At 46.7% G+C, this 26,381-nt stretch overlaps 1 protein-coding gene across 1 annotated transcript in view; it reads left to right on the plus strand.

Annotated features, from left to right (window-relative positions):
• WWC3 (WWC family member 3) overlaps positions 1-26,381 on the plus strand; it is a 638,290-nt gene that overhangs the window by 107,914 nt on the left and 503,995 nt on the right. The window lies entirely within an intron of this gene.

The following is a 26,381-nucleotide window of genomic DNA, read 5'->3' on the forward strand; positions in this document are numbered from 1 at the left end:
CCCCCCTTGCTATGCCGAATGAAATGGTGATTTCTCTGTTAGGTCCAAACCTTACCCTGGCTCTGGCATATGAATGTAATACTCTTACCACTTGTACTAGAGCCGCTTCGACTCCCATTGCTTCGATCGTTCTCCACAGTTTCTCGTGACAAACACAGTCAAAGGCTGTGGATAGATCAACGAAGGCCAGGTACAGTCTCCCGTTCTTTGCCTTCGTGTATTTTTCTATCATAATAGTTAAATTTAGGCCTTGTTCTATAGTTCCCAGGCCTTCCAAAAAGCCAAATTGCAGGTCGGTCAGTATTTTATTGTCCTCGGCCCATTCCTGTATACGATTTTTAAATGATGCGTCCCAACACCTTCCCCACCGAATCAAGTAAAGAGATCGGTCGATAGCATGTTAGATTTGATTTATCGCCTTTTTTAAAGATTGGGACCATTAGTGATTCTGACCATGAGCCAATTAAACTGACTTTGCATGCCGCTACAAGTACCTGTTTTATAATGGGGCCCCATAGCTCTGGATTATATTTAAATATATTTATGGGCTGTCATCTGATCCCGGAGCCTTATTATTCTTACTGTCTTTCAGGGCAAGTTGTACATCATCCAGCGTAAAATTAATATTAATCAGGAATGAGAATTTGGTAGGGCTACGCGATAAGGGACAATCATATGGACGGTTGACTTCCTTCTTTTTTGCATACATTCTGGAAAAGTGATCTACCCATTGATCCTCGCTAATGTCAATTTCCAATTTCGGGGTTGTCTCTGATCTCCTAAAAGGAGAGTTGACCGCACGCCAAAACGCAGTGCTATCCCTCTAAACTTGCCTTGTGTAAGTGAGCCCCCGCGTCCCTTTTTTAGTTCCTTCTTTCTTACTTCTAGGGCTTGATTGTAACTTTTTCTTGCTTGAATTATTTCGACTTTATCCCGTTTTTTCTTGTGTAGGGCAATCTTTAAGTTGTTATGTCTTTGTACAATTCTTGTCGAACCAACCCACTTTGTCTTTTCCCTTTTTTTGCTTCCTTTTTCAAAGAATCCCTAATGGAGTCTGCAATGCGTATATACGCCCCCAGTATGTCTTTGTGCGATGCATACTCCTCTAGGCATGTAAGAATATCATCCATTCTTTTTTCTACCACTATTTTAGTTATGTCCGAAGGTTCTACCTGGCCCCATTTTAATGAATGCCCATTTAATTTGTTTAATTCTAAATGCTGAGAATTTAGGGTTTTTTCTGGGCATACTTTCCACGCTTTTGTTTCCACGGATACCATCACACTTTGGGGGAAATGGTCACTTAAAGCATTTTTGTGTGTTTTAAAACGTTGTACCTTTGCGGCCATCCTATTTGGAATTAATATAAAATCAATAATGGTATTCGTCTCTCTACCATGAAAAGTCTGCGAAAACTGTGTGGGCGGCGAAGTCATGACATTTGCAAAACTCATATCTAAGAAAAACAATAATTCGTTTAGGGCATCACCCTGTGGGGTATGTACAAAGTGTGGAATACTACATTCTCTCACGTCCATTAGGCCACACAATATTTCATCACTAAGTGGGCGCAAAGCTGTATTAAAATCACCCCCCCCCCAAACAAATAGTAGATCTCCCCTATGTTCATTCAAATTTTTTAACATTACTTCTCTAAGTTGTTTTAACATACCTATTACATCTTCCCTCTTTGCGTTGTTATAAAAATTTACCAAAATTGTCTCCCTCATGTCTGTTTTCATGGTCAAGACTTGATAGTTTGGATTCGAAATGTTAAATGACACTTTATTTAACCTTAACAGATTTGACACATAAATGCACAGTCCTCCCTTGGGTCTCCCGCTTTTTGACGATAATGCTGGTGTGTTGAAGGTCCTATAACCTTCCATATGTAGTTCCTCTCGCGACCAAGTTTCCTGTAGACGCAGTATGTCAAATTTTTGGGAAACATGTGTCCAGACCTGGTTCAATAGTTTCGAGCGGAGCTCTGCTATATTCCATAAAAGGACCGAAATACTGTGTCTGGGATCAGTGCCTAGTGAGAAATTTTCAGTTCTTGGGGGGGAGGTGGGGGGGTGTAAAGATGTAGATATCGGCCCAGTATGTGTTGAGATTTGAAGGGGGGCTAGATCTGCTACATTCGTCCTTGATTTTATTTTGGATGTACACCTAAGGCCCTGAGAGTTTACTACCCCTTCCTGAATGCCCCTGTAAATATCGCTATTATTTCCCCCGGGAGGCCAGTTTTTTTTTTTTTTTTTAATTTTTGGAAAACCTTTATTGGAAGTGAGAACAGTTACAATCGATACAAAGCGGAACATCATAATCAGCCATCGGAACAGAGTCAAACAGAGCGAAGCAATTATACCATGCTAGTGCAAAGCTCCGTCCCACATATGCTCGGTTGCAACCCAGGAGAGCAGTGTTGTGGAGAAACAACAGGATTAATGAAGGTTTAATTTTGAAATAAAGTAAAAGGAGCAGGATCTGTGGCAATATAAATAGATCAAAACAAATCAGGGGAAACTCAAGAGGCAGGAGGATCACAGTTCAGGAGAACTGTCAGTGGGAGGCAATGATTACACACGGTATCAGGATAGTCAAATGAAAAAACCCCCACAGCCCTCCCACCAACAAGCTCTCGATCGCCGTAACAAAGCAGTCGAAATCCGCCTTAATAATCGAAGTAAGGCAAGTGTACGAAGAACTACCACCACAAAGACCCGAAGAAGGAAGAATAGAATTAGCCAGGAACAGAAGAATAAGAAGGCCATAGAAACAAGGGAAAAAGAAAAACAAAAAAAGAAAGACAGCAAAACCCCTCCCCCATCCCCCATCCCCCCACCCTGCATCCCTGCATGTGGCCATGGCCTACCCCCCAGCAGCGTGCCTGTCGCCCATTTTGAACCCGAAATATAGATAAGAGAATAAGAGAATTAAGGAGAGAAGAAAGGAAAGGAAAGGCAGTAACCAAAAGCCCACGATAGGGAAGGAAACGTGGGGGAGAATCCCAGTGCGGGAACCCCAACCTCCCCCGCCCCCCCCCCCCCCCCCCCCCCCCTTCACCCACCCAAAAAATCAGAGAGCAAATACACAGTATTAGGAGCACCTACTTAAACAGAATATATCAATCGCTACGCAGTCCAAGTCCCACGGGGGGCATGGTGTCCCCGCTGCCGCAGAAATGGCGCTCTAAGCACACTCGGCTCAGACAGGCAATCAGGATCAATGATGCAGGTCCCACCCGCCCCAAAATGCCGGACCAGGGCAAAAATCCCACAGTAGAAGAGTCATGGCAGTCCAGGAATAACCAAAACCTTCCCAAAGTCACTTGACACGAGCACTCAGCCACCACCGATCTTGATCCACAAAGCACTCTGTCCCGTATCCGATCCACCATTAGCAAGTCATCCCAGGGAGCAAGTACGCCGTGTCGCCGTCAATAAGTCATCTCCGCATTGAGTCGCAGCTCCGCCGTGATAGAAATAGCCATTACCACAATGGAAGTGACGAGCAAAGCTGGAGACGTTCACAATGAAGCATTGGTGCAATAACAATCGGGACCAGTTCCCTCCAGCACCAGATTGTGGGCCCACTACACCGTAGGGAAATTCGGTCACCATCTCCCGGCCTCCAGCACATCCAGCCGCCGCCACATGGTTTAGTCCATCGGATCGCCACTGTGCCATCAAGCGGCGCCACGGCGCGGTACAGGCAGGATTAGAGGTCTTCAGTCTCCTCCTTGTCAAAATGGCGGATTGCCTATGTACCAGCAATGGGCAAAACAGGGCGCTCTTCTCCCCCCCACTGAATATTGTTTGCGGGCCCCCCAAGCCCAGAAAGACACATTAATATCGTGCTCTCACCAGCGCCCATGAGCCGGAGGTAAAACGGCAATTCAAATTGCAGGCATGCAAATTGCTCCAGATGGACAAAGAGCAATTCTCGGAGTCCGGCAGCCGATAAGAATTGCTGGGGGGGAAAGGAGGGTGGGGGGGGGGGGGGAGAAGCAAGCAGCCCAGGAGAAGTGTGTATTTCACCTGGAAAAGGCGTCGGCAGTATCGAGGGTCCTCTCAGGCTCTCTGGCGGGAGACCGGCGCTTCACGCGTTGATGCGTCCGCTGTTGTCGTACTGGTGGCCGGGTACAGCGAGACGCGAGGTCCCGGTCGCCGGAATCGGGCAGGCCGCCCTGCGCCGAAGAGCATATCTCCGTCCCCGGAGCCAGGAATTTCGCCGGAGTCGGACGCCTCACCTCGGCGTCCGCTCCGACGCACGGAAGCTCCGCGCTCTCACGGGGCTATCAAGCAGATCACGCGGCGAGGAGAGAAGGTCGGCGGAGCCGGGACTCGGTGCGGCCATCTTAGCCGCCAGCCCGGCTCCGCCCCCCGGGAGGCCAGTTTGTTGATGGCCTATTGTTTTCTGGCCTAAGCTCATCATCAGGATTAATTACTAAATCAATCTCTGATCTCCCACTATAAATGAGGGATATTACTTGACAAGGCGTCAATACACCAGAATGGGACTGTCCCCCTTGGGTTCTGTGGGGTATTCAAGTGCCTGGGGTGTCCCTTGCTACCTAAATATTTCCCTCTAGGGTGTTATAACTTCAGGCACTGGCTCGCTGAGGAAACCATGACCCCTGACACTGCTGATTCACGAGCGGCTTTACATTTACCTAAAACTGCCCACTCGCATGCAGAAAGGGATAAAATAGACCCGCTAACTCGAACAGTAATCAAAGAACCTTCCCCCGTGTGCTTTGCAGCAACCGGAACACTTTGTTTCTGTCAATCCGAGAAACGGATGTGTTCCGGCTGCCTGGGGAGGGGTTGGGGACAAGCAGGGCACGTAATGAGGTGGGTGCGGGCCCTCTATCAGTCGGAAGACACCACCGCGTCAGAGCGAGCTCAACACAAATCGCCACGTATGTCCGAGGGCTCCCACGTCGTTAACCTAAAAATTAAACAGAAGCAACAAGGGCAACCACGGAGAAGCGGTTAAACTCCTGCGGTGCCCACAATGATTATCACACAGAGGAATCGATAAACACTTATCTGCTTTGCTGCTGGAGCAGCGAAGAAAGAGGATGCTAGAAGGGCTGCACAGAAGATTATAGATTGGACTTGAACTTGATTGGATGAATTTAGTTGGTAATTTCCCTAGTGCTCATGGGAAATGTAGTTGTTTATGGACTCTGCGTTTTTACAAAAATGGCTGCTGGAGTTTTACATGGACAATAAAGTGAAGAGAGATAAAAGTCTAATCCTCGCCTCCGGGTCCTGACATAGAATCCCAGAGCCACAAGAAACTGAGACGGCGTCCTAGAGTGTTGCTCAGAACTTTGAAAAAATAAACTATGGGAATCAATCTTACTGGAGCTCAGATCTCTATCTTTGGAGCCAAATGCTGAAAGAAATGTGAATGAATATCAGCGCATTTGTCAATAGATTAATAAAGAGGCTCTGAAGGCAACTCTGCCTTGATATGGGTTCCACGATAAACCGACCAGAAGTGTTACTAAATGTCTTAGTGCACGATTTATTAAACTTGTAATTAAGGTGATCACATGCCATTGAGACAAACCAATAAACCTAACTATTCGACATTAGAACCTCGAAGTTAACATTTGCAAGTGACTTTCCAGTTAGAGAGTTATAATATTGTTAACATTTGCAAACGAGTTATAATATTCCTTGCAGAACATTAGACCTGCTATTACTGGTATCTCAGAAAATAGCACTATACAATAATACAGTGAAAGAAAAATAACTAACCTGGTGCATTGGCACCTATCAATATTCAAGGGATCTGCTTGTTCTTTCTAGAGTGATTATTAAATATAAAAGTGGGAGTGGGGATAGGGCATGTCTTTCATCATAATTTTGCTCCCTTCGCATTGAATGTCATTGAAACCAGAAATAGCTACCCTGGATGTAACTTGCTAACAGTGTGCAACATTTCTTACACATTTATCAACCCGTTACAAAATTCTCATCTACTGAAGAGACCACACCACCCACCACCCTTTTAAATGTGCCACCAGTTGATAGATTTACAGTAAACTCAAAATATTGAGTGAGCTAACCATGCTAAGTATCTGCCAAGTGTTGTTCATACCAATGTTACTGCCAGTTATTAGGACATCAGTGTTGGTTCTGCACTGCTCTGCGCTTAATTTGGCAGTCTGCCAAATATCATGCGGTTTCAATAAACCGCACCAAAGATATCAGTACTTGAAAACGTTTGGTCTCCTCTAATTTTACCCCTATACATTGTCCAGCACAAATATTACTATATCCATGAAAAAAAACATGCTAAATGTTTGGCAAATTGAATGTAAATGTGTCCAAGAATGCCCCAGTTATTAGGAAACAGACTTTTTTTTATCCCCCATTTTGCCCTCCCACTGCCCCCTCCCCTACCGAAAATACCTTTTCCAACTGTCAACCTATTATGGTCATTTAACCCTTGAAGCCCATCCAGTACCTTTTTAAAACCATTATTTTTTTGATCTCCTGACCTTTATTCTTCTACTACCATGGACAGTTCTGCTTGAAAATTATCTCGAAACTAACCCCGATTTAATATTTTTAAGATTCTAGCAGATTCCTCAAACTGCACCAAAGCAGTAAGCAAAACATACAATTGCCATTTCTATGGAAACTTTGACTTTACCATAATTACCGAGTTGCTATTGCTGAGCCTCTAATAAATATATAATTTTGGGATTACAATTTAAAACCTATATTACATGCAATATGATGTCCGGTGAGGAGCAGTGCATTGCGGATGGTTATGGTTGCATTGCTGAAAACTCTGGTGTTGATTTTTTTCCCCTTTCATATTTGAGCAATTAATGTATGTCCTTTTTTTTATTTTCAGACCAATATTTTCTCCTCCTCCCCCTCCTTAAATGTATTTTTATCACTGCATTTCTAAAGGGAGAGGTCTGTTTTCCTTTGTTTAATAGACTCATTCTTCCAACTGGGCATATCAGATACCACATTAGTATGCTATATGTTTGGGTTTTACCTTGCTTACAGTAGCACTGCTATGGCAGTACACACACTACCACCCAGAAGGACACATTTGAATGAACTCTTAAAAAACATACAAGAGGCCCAAAACACCTAGCAGTTTGCCTTTTGTGGTACCCGACCAACAACACTTGCCAGATCCTGCATACAGTACTTGCTGCACAGCACATTTTCAATAACTTAAATTTGCCTGTCTCAAACAGAATGTCCTTACAGACACAAAACTGCACCACAGCCAGATAGTTGTCAAAGCGAGGACAACAGAACAGCACTCTCCATTCCACACAACCATCCTTCTTAAAACCATTGGGGTAAAATTAGCTTAAAGAGAACAAAACATTGCACGCACAATATTGCACTGCCAACGATTTTTTTATCTGGATACTAACTTGTAAAGGCCTGGGTGAGGAACGCGTGACTTCTCACTTGAACAGAAAACCCCCAAATCCTTTGCCATTCACACAGTCATAATCACGGTAGACTGTGCTATACAAATGCTCATAATATACCAAAGTCCATATTAGCTCATCAGAAGCTATTTAAAAGGTACATTGCTTTCTGTGCAATATCTTCTGCATGAACAGAGGATGAACTAGTATCCTTCGGTTGTAGATGTAAAAGTTCAAGACCCATAGAAGCCTTGGGATTACATTTCTATTGGCAAATTGACACTTTCTAGTGCAGTAATTGATTGTTTTCTTTTAATGAGGACTGGTTTCATATTGCTTTTTCACAATTAAGAAATCTGAAGTGATTAATATGTCTGCAGACAAAAACTTTGCTACATGTAACAATGATGGGTGTGGAATTTAATACACTATCTACTTGTAAATGGGATAGAATGCCTCATTAATCTACTTGTCCTTTAAAACAAATCCACTTGTTCTCCTATGGATGGTGCCACATAGTGCAGTGACAAATGGCAGCAATCTCATTACTCATATAAAAGCTCCGACATTAGCCTCTCTGATTATACCAGGGTTCATACTATAGTAGAGTTTCAATTCTAGCAATTTTCTTATTTTGCCACCTTTCCGCAAATCTACATACTGGAGCTGGAGGTACTGTTAAGCAATAGTTCCAAGGTTGGAATGCCCTTTTGAGTCCCTGCAATCAGACTTAATTGTGTGTTTTAGGGGTTTTCGCCAGCTCTTCTATAATTATTTTCCTATACTGAGAAAGGTTGGAAATTTACCGCTGACAATGACAGAAGTAAAATTTCTTTCATTTTATTTATTTATTTTGAAAGTTTTATATAGCGCGGACAAGATCTTTGCAGATATCAGAGCGCTTTACATAGAGGGGTACATGAGGGAGCAAAGTCAGACATATAAATCAATAAATCGAACAGTACAAATAGGTGGCTGCAAAGCCAGTCATGTGAATAATAAGACAACTCATACAAATAAGCAGAGGGGTCAAACATGTAGTACAGATTGGTGCAGAGTATTAAGAGAGTTCGAGATAATAGTTCAAGTATATTTAGCCATGAGGATAGCTTTTACTTCTTTTTTAGAGTGTAGTTCAGGGTTGGGAAAAAATTGGTTGGAGGGAAAGTGAACTTGTAAGCGCTCAACAGGTTTTTGCATGAGCAATTCTACACCTTCATATTTGCTCCTTCTAAAAAGATGTTCACAAATATTTTCTATGTGTATGGGAGTACGATTTCCTGGCCTACTTCTGTAAAGTTTTGCGAATTCATGAAAGCCATAAATCTGAACTAATGCAAAGACCTATACCACAGGTGCAATGTTGTGATTTTCTATAAGAATTGGGCACTTAATTAGGTCTGGAGTTAATGGAGACCTTTAAAAAAAAATTCTCTCCATCAATAGACTGGCTTCTGCTCTTTCACAAGGAGGATATCGGCACACAAAGTAGTTTTGTTCAATGACTACTGTGGTAATGTGTGCTTTTTGAAACCAAAAAATATTATTGCTTTTAGACAATGTTTGTTATAATGGTAAGGGCCTGGCAGCTCCCACAAACTTTTACAAAAACCATATCAAAACAAGACATGGATTGACAAAATCAAAACGCTGACCACCAATATCAGACCTTTTTGCTTTTCCAATGCTTGTTTATTTTCATGTTTCGTAATATGTTATACTGATTTCCCATTATGAATATTTTTTTTGAAATACTAGCATGCATTAACACATTTTCCTAAATGATGCTTCAAAGAATTGTTACCTACAAGTTCACAGTAGTTTAGCAAACCTTTTTTTCCTAGTTGCATTTTTTTTGTAAACATGTTATTTTGAAAGCAAAGGCTTATCAATCTTGTTTCCATGCTTCTGCAGATATTTTCTTCTAATTAGAGCATTCTGGGAGCATTGTATGTAGACCTATATTATTAAACTTTGCAAACGTCTGTACACATTTTTACACTGGAGCCACTGTCTGTAGTGCAGTTCGAGCTTACAACATTTCCTTAAAGTGCTCACTCTAATGAGAAAGGCTTTGTATTAATGAACCATGAATACAGGTTCCAACTGCATTATCACTTGGACACAAATATTACCTTAACTGCAGCCAGTGCCCTTCCCTGATCCATAATATGGTACTGTAAAGTGGCAGTCAATGGGATTGTGCTGCAGGGGGTTATGCCTACCTGTCCAAAGGACACAATAAACATGACCTCTTGTTGCCTTGACCCCCAACAATATGTCTTGGTAGTCGAATTCCACACCCCTGAACAATTTACCATGTTCCACTGACCTTCGCAGTGTATGGAAGTGTTTTACTCTATAAGGAAGAAGTAACTTCTGCATATAATTTTACATCTCAGTTCTGTCAACATTTCTCAAATATATGAAGTTTATCCTATTGGAAACTATTGATTATAGATGATTGTACAACAGTTGCGTAGCTAGGGGGGCGGTACCCCACAGCTCTTACCTTCACTGGGTGGCAGTAGGTCTAGCTACACCACTGCCTCAACCCTCCTGTTATTATTAAGTATTTTACTACTACTATTTTACAATCTACAATTGTTCAATTGTTTGGTTGAAGGAATCTCGAAATTTGTAACCAGTATATTGAATTTACCACTTTATTCTTTCGGGCTACATACTCTAGACTTAACATCTCACATTTTAGCAAAATAAATTGCTTATTATCTCTTGGTAGAACTTGTTGCTTGTTATTCCATAGGAGGGAGTAATGTTATGTTTTCTACATCAAATTTGCACTTCTTACAGAGTGTAAAAAACTTTCTTTTTTGTACATTTAAACTCTCCCATTCTTTATTCAATTGACCTTTTTTTCAGGATTTAATTGCCAATTCGAACCACCCACTCCAGATAGACAGATGCCTTGTAAGTCCTGTATATATATTTTTTAATCCTCTAGTGCTTTGATTAAAATGTTGGCTCACAGAGCTTGGCGTTTTCAATAAAGTTTTATATTGGGTAGACAACCCAGAATGTACAGCCTCGAGTTGTCAGAAGGCAACAGGTGCAGGAGCTATCATTTATTTGGAACATGTCCAACATAAAGGAATTGTAGGATGAGATACTTTGGAAAATCCATAGGACTACATTTGCTAGTGTCGAAAGACAGGTTTTTGATTTTGTTCAGTTGCCTCAACTTAAGTTGAAAAGTGTTACATGAGCCCAAACTTTGCATCTGAAAACCTATGATCGCTAAAAATACTTATCCTAAGAAAATGGAAGTCCCCGACACAGTTTAAATTGGTAATCTAGTCCGTGAAATGCATAATCTATCTTCTGTGGAGGAGGTTACTGTTACCACCTAAGGTTGTAGAACGGTCAACTATAAAGCTAATTGCTCAACATTCCTTATATGTCATTTTAACAGGGTTTTGTCTTACTTCAGACTCCAGCTGCCCTTAGTATATATTTACAGGTATTTGTTTAAGGATTATATAGTAGATAGACCAATATAGTTTGTAGATCAATAATGATGGAGGATTTAATATGTATAACTTGGGTTATTTTTGTACTGTTTATTGTTATGAAGGATTTGATGTTCTGATAGATGTTTGCAATATTACATGGAGACGTTTAATAGAATCTAATGTATTTGATGCTCTCCTCTTAGACGTGTTAAAAAGTCAGTGTTGATGTCACTTCAATTTTAAAATCTTGTGGATGACACTGGATAACTTTAATAAAAGTCTTAAAAACTAAACCTAGACTGACCTGTTTCAAGGTGCTGTTTTGTCTTGGTTGTGGACTGAAGAAAAGGTTTCTTAAAATTATACTCTAGCATTGGTATAGTGCTGTGGGAGCTGAAGTGCATTAGCATGGACAATGGTCCAATTAGCTATTTGTTTTTTATATTGACCCTAACATTGAATTCCGTAAAGAGCTGGCTCACATCTTCCATGCACATGTGTATAAACCGATGGGTGTGATGTGGCGCGTATAAAAGATTAAATTGTTTCATTGTCCCTCTTTCAGGCATTGTAGAAACTTAGCAATTGGCTAAAAAATAGTGGCTCTTCAAGAAAACCGTACTAGCTGTCTTGGCTACAAGGACATTACTGTATATATATATATATATATAAATAAATATATACATATATTATATTATATATATATATATATATATATATATATATATATATATATATATATATATATATATATATATATATATATATATATATATATATATATATATATATATATATATATATATATATATTGAATTTCCTGTTGGTGCTTAACCACTTTTTCTCTTGCTCCTGACCGTGTTAATTTAGAAAAATTGCGGAATTTTTTCACCTTTTATAGCAGCTCATCATCCCTTGCTTCATATAAACAGTTTAAGGGTTGCGTGCTTTCTTTATGGTCAAAGTAAGGAGGCAGTGAAATGCTTCTACTCCATAAATATTTGGCTCTTGTTTTAATCTATTACTTTGCTTACTCCATTGCAGATTTTTTTTGGGGAATGTATTTATTTGCATTTTTCCAATTACATCACAAAAACACTTCAAATAATCAGAGCAACTCTTTTTCCTGTTCATCACATGCAGAGCGGAGTTAGGCAATTCAATTACACAATCAATCAACATTGCCAGAATATTGCGTGTCAACGTGATCCCTTGTTTCCCACTCCACCCCCCCCCCCACCCCCCGCCTCCTCAACTCACTGTGAGTCCGTGAGTGTAAGTCCGTAATACGTCCACCAAGGCTTCCATATTTTTCTACATTTTTTCGGACCCCCCCTTGCTTTATAGGTTGTTTTTTCCCCCAACATATACATGACCATACTCCTCCACCATTCTTCTAGCGTTCAATTAGATACAGCACCCCATGCTTTTGCCAAGTCCCTTTTGGCCACCACCAGTCCCAGCTGGAGCAATGTTAATTTTGCATTGGGGAGATCAATGTCTGTGGGTATGCCCGATAGAATAAACAGAGGATCTGGGGGTATTGAGTCCTGCAATATATGCTCCAGTTCCTTCAGCAGTTGTCCCCAATATACCTGGACTTGTGGACACCCCCAAAAACAGTGTGGAAGAAGGTACCTATCCTGGTTTTACATTTCAAGCAATTGGGAGAATCCGCTCTTCCAATCCTATGCCATCGGGCTCTATCATAGTACATTCTGTGTGTAGATATTTGAATTGAATTAGTCGAAGTCTGGACCTAATAGCTACCTCCCCAGGATGCATCAGAGCAATTTCCCAGTCCAAATTATCTATGTCCCCCAGATCGGCTTCCAAGTGTGAACTCAGTGTCTGCAATCCATTGCAGATTTTTATGTTCTGCTTCCCTACGATTTCCCACTTAAGGGGGAAAAATGAGTTATTTGGTATATTAAATTTCATGTAGAGGTAGAACATAGAGGAGCATATTTCGTCATTGCAATTCACGTTGGAGTAGCTATTTTTGCCTTGGGGCGAGATTTCCTGTTCAGTCTCCATATGTCTCCATATGTATTTTTTGCCTTTATCCTGCTTTAATATATGTAATGTCCTGCTTCACGTCCGGTTTTTTAGTGCCCTTACTAAAAACCAACTTGGACTCCTTTTCAAAATTTTATTTTTTTATTTTTACAGTATTGTAAAAATTTGTAGTGTATGAGTGGATTGTCCTAAAATATCCTTTCATATATTTTCTTTGTGAACAAAAGTGTGCTGATAATACGAAAATAGTTCTATTTGCCTGCGATAATTGTAGTTGCTTCATTGTGGCTCGGTTGCTAAGCTACTATGCTAGTAGCCATCCAGCGCTGAGTAATTGCTTCCGGTTGCGCACTGCATTGAAGATTGCGTGCCGCAGACTATTTTCTCTCATCTTCAAGTTTAAGGTGGGGACGTTCCTGATGCTGTTCACTCACAACTCAGTGCCTGTGCTGCATCTAAAACAAGTATTTGCAATGCAATAGGTCTTGCATTACTGATAGTATGAGGGATTGGTGTTGCAAATAATAATGGAAAGCCAGTGGCTCATACTTTCAGTAATGTGAGACTTTGTGCCTTGCAAATGCTTGCGTAGTGAGCCAGGAACCAGCATTGTATGTCTCAGTACGGTACTGTAAGCTGCTCCTGAAGGTCCCTAGTAAGTAAGGTACCGGCATTATATGAATCGGTGCAGTACCGCAAGCTGCTCTTAGAGGTCCCTAGTGAGCAAAGCACCAGCACTGCATGTCTCGATGCAGTACCGCAAGCTGCTCCTAGAAGTCCCTAGTGAACAAGACACCAGCACTGCATGTCTAGGTGGAGTACCGCAAGCTGTTCCTAGAGATCCAAAGTGAGCAAGGCACCAGCTCTGCATGTCTCGGTGCAGTACCACAGGCTGCTCCTAGAGGTCCCTAGTGAGCTAGGCACCAGCTCTGCATGTCTCGGTGCAGTACCACAGGCTGCTCCTAGAGGTCCCTAGTGAGCAAGGCACCAGCACTGCGGACCTCTTTTGGTTACGTATGATATTTACGTTGCAGAAGATATGATAAATCCACTCTACCCATAATGCATTGCATGCAAGACAGTACTACGAGTACATTGAAATAGCTAAGTCAATATATACTATTAGCAGCTTTGAAATGTGACAAAAGAATGATTACATTAATTTCGGACTAGGTTGTACTCTGTGTGGAGCTGATGAAGGGAAATCTATAGACTGTTTTATATAAATGTGAGATGTTCTAGTGAGTGAAGTAACCACAGCCAGCCTAGCTTAGGACCAAGTGTTTGTCTTGCCTGAACCCTTTTAAGAAAATAGTGCCTTTAGGCTGTTATTAATACCTAGGGAGCACCAACACATTTAATGGGGGTGTCCTCATGGGAGGTTACAAGAAGAGAGAAGGCAGTACTACTAAGCCTGTTGACCATTGAAAAGCCTCCATTTATAAAGGACAGGGACAGCAGCCAATTAAAAAGGGCGGAAAGTGGGTGGCGCTTTATGCCCATATCCTGAATACAGCATGTCTCAGAGAGATTGCGCAAGCGCTGCCTAGGGAGACCTAAAAATGTGGTGCCAGCCTTGGGGAAAAGCTGGGTAGGGTGGTAAATGAACTTTATAAAACTCTGTATAGACACAGGGAGGATATCTCTACCAACGCCCTCCTTCTGAAGGCCATACAATTGCAGATTTGGCTTCCCCGGCTGAATTGAGGAACACAAGAAATGCAGACAAGCTATCATTTATATATCATTTCACACGCCAAACGCTAGAGCAGTGTAAGGTGAAGACAGGCCAGTTCATGTGGAAACCTATTTGATTCATAAATAATACCTCCTATTTATTCCCATTTGCTCAGGAGCTGGCACACACCCCAGTATTTAGTATTGATACTCCTGGTTGCGAGAGTGCCGACGCAGGACGTCCACATATGTCTTAATCACTCCCTCGGTTTTCTTGTCTGTTCATGTGCACCATGGGTCCCAAAAATGCACGCGGGGACGAAAAAGAGAACTATATAGTGACTGGGGTGCTTATTTGAAGGAACTACTCCCAAAATTAAAGAATGACTGGCATGACTGGAATGACTGGCACACGGCTTTCAGTTTTTTGTTTCTCTGCAACTGATGGAAGGGCAGTGACTGCACAAGTAGAACCTAGAATTCAACTGATTTTATTTTAAAACGTTACCCCGCGTTTTATGTTTGTAATCGGACACTTTCACCCCAATTACGCAGATGACCTCCAGCTCGTTTTTGACCTTTCTTCTACCCCTGATTCTCTCCCTAAGTTTTGTTCCACCTTAGTTTTTATTTCTGAGTGGATGAGCGCTAACCACTTGAAGCTCAATCCAGACAAGACGGAACTTGTCCTCACTGGTGGTCCCTCGAACCCTTGGTCTCCTGCACACTGGCCCCTTTCTTTTGGGCCCCCCCCTTTGCCCGCCTCCTCTGTTCGTACCCTTGGTATCAAAGTCAGCCATGACTTATCCATGCAAAGTCAGATCAGTTCCGTCGTGTCTTCTTGTTTTCTGTCCCTCCGTCTTATCCGGAAAAGTTCGCGTTTTTTTTCCACCGACGCACTTAAAACCATAGTCATGGCCCTTGTCACCTCCCGCCTCGACTATGGGAATGGCCTGTACGTGGGCATACCCGCCTACGAAACCCGCCGACTCCAGGCCATTCAAAACCAAGCTGCCCGCCTCATCCTCTCCCTCCCTAAATCCTCTCATATCACCCCTGCTCTCAAGTCCCTTCATTGGCTTCCTGTCCGTTTCAGATCTTTCTTTAAACTGGCCTGTTTAGCCTTTCCGGCTCATTCCCGCTTTGCTCCCCTGTTCATCACTTCTCTCATCTCCTCTCATGCCCCCAGCCGCACTCTTCGTTCCTCTTCCCTCTCTCTTCTGCATATCCCCTGCTTCCGTAAATCCAGAACGGGGGGTACCCGGTTCTCAGTCCTGGCCCCCCAGTTCTGGAACAGTCTTCCACTCTTCATTCGTTCCATCCCCATCTACACTCACTTCCGCAAAGCCCTCAAAACCTTCCTTTTCTCTCAGGCATTCCCCTCCTAGTCTCCCTGGGTTCCCTCTGTGAGCTTTGATCAGGTCCCCAGCGCCAGGAAGCCGCTTGGCCGCAGTGCGCTTTACCAAATATTTTTTTCATTCATTTCATTCATTCATTTCATTCAATGCGGCATCAGGGGCCACGCAGCATGGACATTTTTGATTATGTCCTGATCCTATCTTCTACAGCTAATTGTGGTAGTGACATAGTCAATAAGATCATGTAATGAATTCATTCATAACTGATTAAGAGGCGATCTGCATGTTCTGCAGAATGCTACCTCCCCTTACTTGCCTGACATTTTTGTTGCATCCTGGGTCCTTGACTCATTGGGAGGGAAGAAGGGGGGCTAGCACACAGACTACCATTTTGTGTGTGTAAAAGGCCGCTTTATTGAAACCGGTGCACATCACATTTTATTAAAACTGGCAAACCGCCTTAGAAAACTAAAACCTCTCTAAACATAGTTACCTGCCCCCTTTTGTTTTTCTCCCCCCACCCCTACGATCCCCACATGATAAAATCCCCCACCCTGCAATATACAAATATATAACTCAATTACATCATAGTACTATCCAATTGTATCCCCTACATCCTAACTCCAAAACCTCCCAAGACCTACAGTCCTATTTGCCTTCTTGCAACTGTAACTAACTACCCTCTAATGTAACTCCCAAACTGGTTACCCTTTCCCCACTCCCGTTCCCCAAACTTAACGATAAAGTACCGAACTCCAGCCAAACTTGGCCAACATCAAAAACAACTCCGCCAGCACCTGTTCAAAGCGACAACTTACATATAACACCCCCTGTGCACCTGTCCCAACATAGCCTCCCTACCAAAACCTAGCCTAAAAAACCTCCCACAAAAACCCAAAGCCCAGGGAGGGTGGGCGGGGACAAAAAAGCTCCTGCCTAACTCGCTCCCAGCCACCAGGTCTCAATACCTAAAATGGTGGCTGGGAAAACGCGGGCTCCCTATTTGAACGCCTTGGGCTGCTAATCTTCATTTTGGGCTGCCTTTTGGCTATCCCCAGGCAGCCAAACTTGCAAAATGGCCGCTCATTTACTCTCTCCCCCCCCCCCCCCCTTCCCCCTCCCAAATCTGCCCGGGGGCAGACCTCACCGCTCGGCAGCCGCCCAAACCCCCCTTGGGAGGGAAGAAGAGGGGCAAGCACACAGACTACCATTTTGTGTGTGTAAAAGGCCGCTTTATTGAAACCTGTGCACATCACATTTTATTAAAACTGGCAAACCGCCTTACAAAACTAAAACCTCTCTAAACATCAAGTTACCTGCCCCCTTTTGTTTTTCTCCCCCACCCCTACGATCCCCACATGATAAAATCCCCCACCCTGCAATATACAAATATATAACTCAATTACATCATAATACTATCCAATGTTATCCCCTACATCCTAACTCCAAAACCTACAGTCCTATTTGCCTTCTTGCAACTGTAACTAACTACCCTCTAATGTAACTCCCAAACTGGTTTCCCCGCTCCCGTTCCCCAACTCCCCAAACTTAACGATAAAGTACCGAACTCCAGCCAAACTTGGCCAACATCAAAAACAACTCCGCCACCCAGGGTAAGGTGGAGGTTAAGTGATTACACAGCCTCCCCCTTTTCCTGCCCCCGCCCCTCTTTTTGATGCAGAAAGAAACACCAGTGCAGGCCCCTACTCTCGGCGCACCCTCAACAAACGGTCCAAAACTTCATGGAGCTCCAACAGGTACAAATCCATCCCCATACGGGAAAGGTGAACCCCATCACCTCTAAACAACTCTGGCGCGTCGTTCTTTATGTCCCCATGCCAAATGCGCGAGAAACCCAGATGTCGACAAAAATGCACCATCTCCACATTAATCTTCTGACGCGCCTTGTCCACCGCCTGCGGCTTCACCGCCCCTCGCCACACCCTGCCCGGTATCACCTCTGTCCACACGACCGTACATCCTGACCAACTCCTCCACAGCTCCGCTAAATCCTTCCTCATAGCTCGCATCAACACCAAACCTGTCTCCTGCACCATATCATTCTCCCCTAGTTGGAGAACCAAGACGTCCAGACACTGCCCCTCCCCTGCACCAGACCATTCAGCGTAGGGATCAACTCTTTCCATCTCATACACCCCCTCCCTGACCAAACAACCTTAAACATTGCAGTATTGAAACCAGGTTATCACCAAAATAGCTATCCTTCGCTTGCAACTTGGCCCCTTCACAAAGGAATGGCCCACAATCCAAATCAACATGTCCCGGGCCCTGGGACCCGCCACCGAACCTGAAACGAGAAACAAATGTCAGTAAATATGTCCCCCCCCATCATCCCATCGCGCGTTCAAAACAACTCCTCGCTGCGCACATAATGCCGATAACAATTTGAGGACCAACTCCCCAGGCGCATAATGTCCCCCTGCCCACACCCTCGTCTATGTGCTTTTGACGCCGCCCGATCCGAAACGAGTGCGTGCCATACCGTCTACCATCAACCCCCACTCTAGCCAAAGCCTTCCGCAACACTGCCAACAACTGTGACCCCGTCGCTCCTCTCCCATTCGCGTGCTGAAACACCAAGCCGCCCGCCAGCATTTCCCCCTCCCATTTCCAACCCCATCGCACCGGGCAAGCATCTCCCACCTCTGCCTTCCACGCCCCGATGCACCGCTGATCGGTCTTAGACTCACGCAACCAGAGGCGCACCTTCTGCCGCCCCAACTGCACATCCGACCACCCCAACCCCAGACCTGAGTTCGAACCCAACAGCTCAGACACCCGAAAAGCCCCCGCAAATATCCACACCATCAACGTGGCAAACAGGCAAGCCTCCCGGCCGTCCCTACAATTCAAAGGCAGAACCCCCACATTTCTCCCCAACATCTCCTCCGACAGAGGCCGCCAAACCGCCCCCACCCGCCCACATTCCCGGGCCCAACCCTCTAACATCCGAGACCCGAGCTCCCCCGTGGATGGAGAGTATCCCCAAAATAGCTTCCCCATGAAAGCGATCCCCGCCAGCTTGCCTGCTTTCGTTACCCTCGATAAACCTTTGCCGATCATGGACAGCATAAACTGCACCACATCCTCCTGTCTCTCCATCCCCGGAGGCCTCCACCGTGCCCCGGGCGCCACAAAATCCCCCCATGCAGCCACATACGTTGTCCTGGTCGACTCCGCCAAGGATCCTAGAACCAGTTGCACATCTGGTATTGCCTATGTGCCACATCCGCTGCAGCCTTGGCGTCGGGTCCCGCTACGCGTCCTCGGCTAACCCATGGAATCTCCTCCAATGCGAACGAGACAAAGAATCCGCAATGCCATTGTCAATCCCTGGGACATGACCGCGCGAAAAGCAATGTCATGGCACAAGCAGCCCAACACAAACACTCGCAACAGCTTCAACACCTGCTCATCCCTAGCGGACTGGCGATTCACCACCTAGACCACAGCATGTTGTCTAAGTTGAAAGTCACCCGTCGGTGGGCCAGCACCTCATCCCACAGCCATATCGCCACCACCAAGGGGAAAAGTTACAGGAAGGCAATGCTCCTCCCACCCCCCAGCCACTCAGGGGGCCACCGCTCCGCACACCACTTACCGTTCCTGTAGAGCCTGAACCCGTCGCTGCCCGCTGCGTCCGAGAAAATCTGCACGTCCCACACCATGTCCTCCTCCCTCCGCATGGGCACCACGTTGAACTGTTTCAGGAAAAACCGCAAATCCTCCCGAACGCCCGCCGACAAACGCACGTGGTGGTGCGGAGGCCTCTGTCCAGCCAGGGCCCGGCCCAACCTCCAACAGAACGTCCGCCCAACGCGTACTACTCTGCAAGCAAAGTTGAGGTGTCCCAACAGCACCTGAATTTCCAACACCGTCACCTTGTGCTTTGCCACCATCACCTTGAGCAGCCCCAACATCTGCTGCTGCTTGTCCACCGGCAACCGTGCCTCCATCAACACAGAGTCCAGCTCAATACCCGAAAATGACAGCGCCGTGCCTGGCCCCACTGTCTTTTCCAGCGCCAATGGCACCCCAAGGTCCTCCATGATCTCCTGAAACCTGTCCAGCGCCACCTGGCAGTCCGTGGAGTCCTGGGCCCCGGCCAAGAAAGTCATCCAGGTAGTGCGTAACTCCTTGGTGACCCGTTCGTTCCGTAAAAAACCATTGCAGGAACGTACTAAAACATTCAAAAAGTGCGCAGGACATCGAGCAACCCATCGGCAATGCCTTGCCCACATACCAGCGGCCGTTAAACTGGATCCCCAGTAGGCACCAGTCATCTGGGTGAGCCGGAAGCAGCCGTAAAGCCGTCTTGATGTCACACTTAGCCATCTGCATGCCAGGTCCTGCAGCCACCACTAAGACCATGGCCGCCTCCACCGAGGAATAAGACACCGCGGTCTCATTCTCATCAATATAGTCGTTAACCGATCCGCCCTCCGGCCATGACAAATGTTGAATAAGGCGGAACTGCCCTGCCTCCTTCTTAGGCACAACCCCTATGGGGGACACCATCAATTCCTCCAAAGGCCAATCCACAAAAGGCCCCGCCATGCGGCCCTCATTGAAACCCGGTCCACAGCCCCTTCATCCGGGTAATTACGCAGGGCCGCTGTCAACTGTTCCAAACTAACCGGAGTACGAGCCCTTGGGCCCAGACCCCTTACCGCCTCTGACTCTGCCTGATGGCTGAGCGGTGCCGGAGCGCGCACTCCCGGCCGAAGCCTGCGAACCCCTGTGCTGCTGCCCGGGGGGGGGGGGGGGGCAACAAAGGACAATGGGGTGACCTTATTTACCGCAACCGGAGCACTCATGCTTAAACTGGCAATGCTCCCGGGCACACGCCCCTTTATTGAAGTCCCAGCAGGAGCCCACTGCTCCGGACTGGCTCCTGAAACCGGCCACCACCCCCCTCGGGTGGGGCGGCCCTGAAAGGGCTGATATATAATTGGGAGGCCACTGGCGGTAAAGATGGTCTTGCCCGACCCAGCCAGCCCCATCATATGCTGCCAGAGATCGCAATCCAACTCACCCCACTTTGCCTCCGGGTCCCACGCCATCCGCGCCCGGAACTCCTCATCGTACTGCGCCCACGCATAACCAACCCCCTTGTTCTGCGCCTTCCGAATAACGTCCATGTATTTAAACAAGGACACCGATCGCTCTGGGAACTTTTCACAATGAACACTCGCGAATATCAAAAACGCCGCCGTCCAATTTTCGATCGTCAAAGGCACCCTCGGTCTCTTCTGCAGCTCATACTCCTCCTCCTTCGAACCCTCCTTCGACCGGACCTTGCGGTGCAACAACTTTAACAATTCCACATACTCCCCTTTTCTTTAGTAGACGCCATTAAGTGCGCCCCCAGCGGCTTCGTGACCCCCATATATGGGAGCCCCTTAATCTTCAGCTCCTTACTCTCTGGTTTCGCCGCGCTGCCCGCCGCCTCCTACGATCCGCCTGCGGCCGCACTGCCCGAAACGTCCGTGCTCTCCGGCTTTGCCACGGCGCCCGCCGCAGAACCTCCTTCCAAACCCGCGGCGCCAGCGCCCTGCGTACCCGGGACCACCATTCCTCCTTTCCCTCCCTTGTGATCCCCCTCCAATCCCGTCGCCCCGGGCGCCAGCGCGGCTTCATCCGGCCCACACCCCGATCCACCACATACTTTCTTTTGCATAGCCGATCACCCCCCCCCCACTCCCACCGACACCATGCGCACCGCGGCGCCTTGCATTTACTTGACACCAAAGCATCCCCTCGCCGCTCTTAGCCTCTCCGATCCATCGCCGACCTGTCTCCCGACTGTGTCTGGCCCGCCGCAGCACCCAGGCCCTGTGACACCTGCAAGAAATTACTAACACCATTACTGGACCCCCGGCCGCCCTCGCTATCCCTCAATTCCCCATCCTCCAAACTGCCAAGCCGCTGGGGCCCTGTGGGTGGAGGGGCCGGCGAGCCCGCCTGGGGCCTTCGTGAGCCAACCGCGACGTGATCCCTCGCTGACTCCGAGCTTGCCGCAGGAAGCTCCGCCCTCCCTTCTTCTTGGTGTCGCTGGGCCGCCCCCAGCCTTACCAAGTCTGCAGCCCCGCGCCGGCCGTCCCCCTGCAAGAGAAAAGGTACTGCTGGTGTGCTGGGCCCCTGTATCTGCGCGCCACCGCCACCCCGCCCCCCCACACCCCCAACCTCCTCATCCTCACTCCAGATTAGCCCCCCTGTGCCCGCTCCCCCCTCCTCCGATGAGCCCCCCCCCCAGCGCCCATCCCCCCAAAACCCTTTCCCCCACCCTGACCTGCACGCTCTGCCTCCCCGCCCCGCCTCCTCCTCTTCACGCCCCACCCTGCCCCCTTTTGCGTTTCGCGCCTCCTGCACCCCCTCCTCCCAAGACTCGAACACATCCAACCCCTCCCACTCCCTCTCACTCTCCTCGGATTCTATCAATAATGGGGACACCCCTCCCGCCTGCTCCAGCTCCTCCCCCCCCCAGCTCCCTACCCCCCCACTTGCTCGCCTGGGGCCAGCTCACCCCCTCCGCCCCCGGCCACCGTGCCCCGCGCGCCCCCCCCCCCCTTGGCCCCCCTCTTGCCAGCTCTCCTGCCCCTCCCAACCTCACCCCCGGCCCCCTGCCTGGCAGGTGAGGGGCTCTCCGGCCTCCCTCTCAGCTTCGGGCCACCTCCCCTCTTGGTATAGGCCTGGCTCCTTCGCCCCCTCCCTTCCCTCTCACCATCTCCCACCTCAGTCTTCCTTCGGGCCCCTCCCACCCCCGATCCCGAGGCCTTCTCCCCCGCCCCTCCCATCCCCGTCCCTTCTGTCCCCTTTCCCGTCCGCTTCAATGCCCCCGCGGAGGCCCTGCTCACTGGCCGGGCCTCCGCAGACGTGCTGGGGTGGCCACGCACCTCCCTGCGCGGCCGCAACGCTCCCTCCGGAGCGCTCTCTGCCCGCGGCCACCTCCCGCCTCGACCCCAGCCCGACCCGCAGACGCCATATACCGGCGAGGCGCCACTGGCAGCGCACCTCGCCGTGCCCCCTGCTCCGCCTCCCCCGCACTGTCTGCTACAACCAGGGCCGTGCTCCTGGCATCGGCGCGGACCTGAAGACTTACCTGAAGTCGCACCGTCCTCGGCGGCGAGCAGGCGATAACCGCCACGCCCGCGGACCTGCGCCGCGCGTGCCGCCTCCCGCGGGCCCACCAGGAGGTCCATCCGCCCTGCCTTGCTCAGCAGGCGGATGGCCTCAAGGACGCGCACATCGCCGTGGGACTCCATCACGCAAGTAAGACGCTACAACAACCTGAAACGCTAGAAAAAAAGCTCCTGCCTAACTCGCTCCCAGCCACCAGGTCTCAATACCTAAAATGGTGGCTGGAAAAATGCGGGCTCCCTATTTGAACCCCTTGGGCTGCTAACCTTCAATTTGGGCTGCCTTTGGGCTATCCCCAGGCAGCCCAACACGGCAAAATGGCCGCTCATTTACTCTTCCCCCCCTTCCCCCTACCAAATCTGCCTGGTGGCAGACCTCGCAGCTCGGCTGCCCCCCAAACTCCCCTTCGTGTTTCGCACATGTTGCTTTGATGTGTGCCCCTCTTCCCTTTTTCAAAAGTGATGCACACTATTATTTAACGGCTCTTATCAGCCTGAGCACAATAAAACACCTAAGGTTGCATCAACTAGATGGGATGTAAAAAACGTTTCACTTCTGGCGTACTTGTTCCGTAAACTCTTGCAGTTAGCTAAACCATACTTCAGGGAATATGTCCACCATTGTGCTGATGCATGCATCATGCTTCTGGTCTAAGATCGCCTTGTGCCCAGTCTGTTCGCCACTGAGGATCTTTCAGAGTGGTTTTACTAGACGACTGCAATCACAGTGCGTTCACACACTTCTCCATAGTGCAGTCTGGTGATGTTGAACCACCATACCCACTCACCTTTTTCATGTGTCAAAAAATGCCTCAAATCTGCGTGTGTCAGAAGTGTTGTATTTTTGTCGCTATCTGCAAGCATATGTCATCGCCCCATTATTGGTCATGCAAATGGCGGCATGCTGTAATTGTGCAGCAAGAAACAATAGCAATGAATCTGGTACCTGTTAATCAGGTGCATCATGATGTCTAGCTATGCTCCAGGCTGAAAGCCCAGTCTCACCAGCATGGATGTGCAATCCAAGAAGAACTGGACATCCAAAGAAAACTGAACATTTGCAAATGTATGGAATTCTTTGCCTCTTCAGATCCGCAGGATGGAACGCCTGCTGGACTTTAGGAAAGCAATCAAAACGTTCATCTTTCCCACTGCCTAGTCATTTTCTGTCCTCTCTCCTGTTTCTGGCGCCTTACTGTCTTGATTTTGAGTTCCGTTGTTCTGATGCTGGCAGTTGCGCGCTATACAAATCTAGTTAACATAACATAACATAACATAATATGTAACCTTCAATATGAAGTTGGCACTAGCTTTGTAGAGCAGGGCAAACATTTTTCCGCAGCAGGAACATGAGCACTTGTTAGTTTGTTTACTGCTCAAGGCCTGTCAAAGTGGATGACACCCATGCACTGATTCGTCCTGCTTACAGACTTATTTTTTGCGAGCTGACCATACATGAATCCGACCCAGTTAATAAGGGTTTTAGGCAGTGGAATATTGTGGATGTGATGACTAACTAAGATCGCCGTGTGGCACTGTGCCGGAATCAGGACATGAACTTGGTCACAGTTCTTTCACTTAGTTATGCATTTCATTCCTGGGACCAGTAACCAAAGGGAGGGAGTTACTGCAGTTTGCTGGAGTGCTTCAAATTCTGGGATTCGTAAACGTGCATTCTTGGCTGATTAGTGAAACTGTTAAGACCCCTACAAATTGCGCCATTTTATATACAATTACCATACAGGAATGAAAGACTCGATGGATTTTTAAAGTGGAACACTTTTACCTTTCGGAATGTAAATAAATGGGGCTAGACTCCGCAGTTGTGTACATGTCTTTAGCTTCCCCTTCTCTTGTCCTCCATTGGGACTGGACCAGGACTGATTGGTATTCACTTTGTCCCGTTCTGTAAAGATGCAGGGATTTTAAACGAGCATTGGCAATGCCAATAGTTCTGGCTTTAAAAGAATGTTGTATGGTACAGTGAAGCATTACAAGTAAATAGCATGGGGATAGATGGGTATTTGTGTGGAAGCAAAGGACAATTGAATTATATTGATGTAGGTTAAAAAGTCGGGTAACAGTTCCACTGTCAATTCACACCTAAATATTCCTGTAGTTTAATGACTGCTGTCCTCCCATCTGTGCTGCTGTCCGAGAAAAAACGATTACTTTATTCGCTTTCCAAAGTCGTGTGCCCCCTGAAAGTTCAAGTTTTTGAAACTGAATAAATAAAATGATCACAACTTCGTGGAGGGCAAGCACTTTTTTTGTGTAAGCACACAACTTCTGCCCAGTCAAAACATATACTCCTGACTCACAACATGTGGGCAGAGCCAAAGCCTTTCTCTAGTAATGCTCACATAATTGTCTGGCGGCAGCTGAGCTATTCATCCAGACCATAAAAAGGAAGTAATGCAAGAGAGGAATTTCAAGTGGCTAAGGAGCGCTGGCTCAAGTATTTTCATTCATTGCGTTCTGTTTGAGTTTATCGGCCTAATCATTTCAACCAGACCTGCTTAGATTAGAACCTCTAGTCCAAAGCTACCCAGATCCATCCCCCTTGCAGCTCCCCATGCAGAATTTCCTTTTTACCATGTAGAAACCATGTCCCCATTGCTAATGCCAAGTGCAATGGAGCTCAACATAAGTCCCTCAGTGGAACACACAAGTTCAATGTGGCAAAACAAGCTACAAATCGTGGTAGAGGGACTTGTTGCATTTACACTGCTGTACAGGATGGTGGTATTTGGTTATCAGGCAACTTATTTTTACAGCCTCTTCACTACTTGGTTAGAATTCCAAAAGAAGCCTGATGTGTATTCAAAACTTGTTGCCTGACCTTCAGAGCTTTCCGCCTTGCTTCCACTAAGGTACCTGGCAGTTAAACTCTCAATATCCTGATGCAGTAAACTGCTACCCAACAAGCACGAATGGTATCTGCAAGTCCTACGAATCAATGAGTTGTCTTCTCAAGGGATGCCTCATGAAAACGTCATTCTTTCTCATCTGTCCTGTGCAATCCAAGCCCATTTGCTGTTCTGGTGACCGACCCAACCCATTCTTTTGAACACATTTCACCTACAGGTGTTTACTCTTTCAAAATATCATACAGTGAATGAATTAGTTTAATGCTCTTTAATCCACTCAGAACGATTGAAGACCCCTTGGAGTGCTGGCCCCTGCACATTCCTCACAAGATACACTTATTACTGAGACTGTAAACAGTTTGCTACTAATACTTGTTCTCTGGCTATTTATTTATTTT

This window comes from Lissotriton vulgaris, chromosome 8 (assembly GCF_964263255.1).
Source record: "Lissotriton vulgaris chromosome 8, aLisVul1.2, whole genome shotgun sequence".
NCBI classification, from domain to species: domain Eukaryota; kingdom Metazoa; phylum Chordata; class Amphibia; order Caudata; family Salamandridae; genus Lissotriton; species Lissotriton vulgaris.